Source organism: Onychomys torridus, chromosome X, assembly GCF_903995425.1.
Source record: "Onychomys torridus chromosome X, mOncTor1.1, whole genome shotgun sequence".
In the NCBI taxonomy this organism is placed as follows: Eukaryota; Metazoa; Chordata; class Mammalia; order Rodentia; family Cricetidae; genus Onychomys; species Onychomys torridus.
In genome coordinates this window covers 15,159,073-15,163,203 of record NC_050466.1, presented here as the reverse complement: position 1 = coordinate 15,163,203, position 4,131 = coordinate 15,159,073, and positions in this window count along the sequence as shown.

The following is a 4,131-nucleotide window of genomic DNA, read 5'->3' as shown; positions in this document are numbered from 1 at the left end:
TGTGCACACACACACACACACACACACACACACACACACTAAATAAAATGTGCAAACAAAAGGATATCATAGTGGAAATAAATATGTAAGCAAAATAAATACTTCCACAGAGTTATTATTCTAGTTAATAAAGTCATAAATAAATATACCAGTCATTTATAAGTGTGATAAAAATAAAACAGATAAAACATCTGTGTTAATGACTTTCCTGTTTGCTATAATAAAATCCATGACAAGTGCAACTTAGGGAAGAAAAGGCTTATGGTATTGGCTGACAGTTCCAGGAAAATACAGTCCAATAAAGGAGAAAGCTATAGTGAGAAGAGCAAGAGGCTACTGGTCGGTCACACTGACTCTGCAATCATAACGTAGAGTAATGTATGCTGGCCTAAGCTCATTTCTCCTTTTAGTTCAATCCAGAACCCCAGCTTATGCAACAGTGCTGCCCCGGGTTATGCTATGTCTTCCCATTTCAGTTAACCTAACCTAGAAATCCCTCACAAAAAAGCTCAGAAATCTGTCTACAAGATGATTCTAGAATCTGTCAGTTGACAATCAATGTAAATCATCATACAGTATAGTGAAAAATTGGGATCAATTTGAGGTAGGTTGTCATTGTAGGTTTGAGTTAGAATAGTATTGGAGCCTTAGTATTCAAACTGGGGCCTGGATGGAATGAAGAAATTTCAGGGGATGTAAGTTCCTTACCGTAGACAAAGGCACAAAAGTCTCAAGGCAAGTGCAGCCAAGCAGGTTTCTGGAACATCAAGAGCAATGTAGTGAAAATTATGTTAAACAATTAGAAAGCATTACATAAGTCAACACAACAGGGCAATCAACTAGAGCCTTGTAGGTCAGCAGAAGAACTTGGTTTTTAACATTTAGTAAAGTGGAGATTGATGTGTAGAGTTTTTCAGCAAGAGTATGATATGACCCCACCTATATTTTAACACTTTTGAGATGCATCAACTCTTTGCTGACTTGCTAGCCTGCCAATATGTCCTTCAGGTTCATTCTTATTAGACTCATTAGACATAGAGCCAAATATACATATTTCAGAGCCATGTAAATATACATTTCTAAATACACATTCGTATCCACATTCACATGGCTACACACACACACACACACACACACACACACACACATATGAAGAACTGGCATACAGATATGAACCAGGGTATACAATTTCATTGACAGATCTAATAATGTCTCATCTCACATAGTCATATGATTTAAAGAGATAGTAATAATCATTTCCAATTATCATAACCAGAGACAACTTAATTTTTAAAATAGATACCAAAAGAATTGTATGGATTGCCATGCCTCCATAGTGTGGTTAGCAAGAAACTCTGATTAGAAAGTCCTTACCATAGTTTTCTAAGCCTACTTTCTAAGCCCCAGGGCAAAGTAACTTAACAGCAATCTACTGCTCTCTCTGGGCCATAAGAAACATGATTTTTAGGTATATATCTAAGTCCATTATATCTGTACATAATATGACAGCTAATCATGAAATCAGCTCAAGTCATTAAAATGCACCATGCTTCCATTCACAGTTCTGTACTTGGTATATGACATCATGATCTCATTTTGTTATCTGTTTTTGAAAGTGGGGTGTATTATTGTTTGCTTGAATTTTTATATCATAATTGACAATTCTTTTTGTAATTTTGCCCTTAAAAACAAGTTTTATCCTGGACTAACTATTGCCCTCTGCCAATTTCATCCCAGACTATTGCTGTTTCTTGGCAATACATCTTTCCGAAGCCTATCTCTTGTCTCATTTGATATCAGTTCTTCCCAAATATACACTTCCTTGCTTCATATGTCCAACTTTAATTGACCCATCTACTCTCAGTGGTTTGAAAGTTTTTGCCACTGTTGAGCATTTACTATATACCTCAATTCTGAGACAAGCATGCTTGATGCAATGCAAGAAGCTGCCACCAGGTGGGAGGCTGTAGAAACGCTCTTGAGATTGGCCCAGATCAGCTATTTGTTAAGTAGGAAGTGTGTTTTCAAACATACAGTCTGTGTTTGTATAATTGTTAATGTACAACTTTCATTGTCTAATTATCTTAATTTGCTGATTGGAAACCCAGAATATTAATCTCTAAAAAATAGATGAGCCAAAAATAAACTTCATGATTTCTAAAAAGTTCACCCATACGCTAATACACCAAAACCCATTACTTGAAGATAATAGGATAATGAAATTACAATTCCAGTATTGATCAGTGTAGCTCTTATATTTAAGGTTTTAAAAGTACTGAACATTACCTTGAAAACTGAACATTATGACTCTAGAATATGACTTGTAAAAGGGAATGAAGGAGAAACTGATCAGTTTAATAATTTTCAGTGGGTTAGAGAGTGTTCACTGAAAAGTGTTGACCCTTAATATCCCTACTGAAGCAACACAGCACAGTAATGTACCATTTAAAATCATTGCTGTCTAATGAAAAACATGTTCAGGCCCACATTTTCTTATTCATGCTTGAATTTAACATTATGTATAAAAAAGTTTTCATTAAAAAGCAACTTGTCTATTCTAAACTCCTTAATATAATCCAAAAATGAACATAAATGTAAACAAAGAAATTGTAAAGTATGGGAGTAGGTCAAAAGCCACATCTTCAAGGCATTAATCCTGTACTGCATACAGTACATACTATGCATACCACATACACCATATACAGTACATGCTATGCATATCACATACAATATAGACAGTACATATTTTGGATCTAGTGAGGATGCCTGAGTTAACATATATACTAAACTGTGGTAAATTTTGGAAGGAGATATTTTTAGTTAAATAAACATTTTTTTTCTTTAAATCACTAGGACCCAAGTAAATCATCTTGTGCACTTCCTAGAATGAATATATCCATTTTTAATATGGTGAATTTAGAGAAGAGATTTTCTCTAGTAGACCTTGGTTTCAACCTGTGTTCTTTTATTCTAACAATATAACTTTAGGGAAGACATAGGCTCCCTAAGCTGCAGTTTTTGTTATCTACAAAATGAAGGTAATAAAATGCTTATCCCCTGGTATCATAGAATTAAATTAAATAATGTGTGTATGTCTGAAGGGGTAGCTTAGTCATAGAGGACATGCCTCACATGTGTGAAGTTTAATCTCAAACACTGATAAGAAATGAAATAAAAATATAAAAACGGCTATTACTAATATTACAATTATTAACAATAGTATGTGCAATAGTGTCACATAATTAACACACAATACTTTTTCCCATTTTTAGCAGAATTCTTACTACTAGAGTCTCCAAAAATGCAGATTTGTGTGAAATTTAAAACTGCAAGGACAGACTGGTCTACAGAGTGAGATCCAGGACAGGCACCAAAACTACATAGAGAAACCCTGTCTTAAAAAACTAACAAAAAAATTCCCCCTGTAATTGTCCTTAGTGCATGAGCTGGCTGTTTGGAACCTTGGGCTTACACAGGGACACTTTGCTCATCCTGGAAGGAGGGGACTGGACCTGCCTGTACTGATTTTTTTTTTTTTTTTGAGCTGAGGATCTAACCCAGGGCCTTGTGCTTGCTAGGCAAGTGCTCTACCACTGAGCTAAATCCCCAACCCCTGACCTGCCTGAACTGAATTCACCAAGTTTAAATGAATCCTCAGGGGAGTCTTGGTCCTGGAGGAGATGGGAACGTAGGGGAGGGGATGGGGAGAAGGTGGGGGTGGGGACGGGAGGGGGGAGGACAGGGGAACCCATGGCTGATGTGTAAAATTAAAACACAAATATAATAAAAAAGGAAAAAATAAAATAAAATGATAAATTCAAAAAAGTAATTAAATAAAACAAAAATTCTCCACTGATAAAGGTCTAATATCCAAAATTACATATTTAACACAAGAAATGATATGAATAAAACAAAAATTGTTATCAGATAAATATCTAATATCTTAAAAATAAAGAAAAGAAAAAGGAGAAATAGGGGCTGGGAAAATAGCTCAGTGGACCTGGGTTCATTCTCAGCACCTACATGGCAGCTCACAACTGTCTGTTACTACAGTACCAGGGCATCTGACATTCTCTTTTGGCCTCTATAATCACTGCATAGCCATCAATATACATAAGAGAGAGGGGGAAG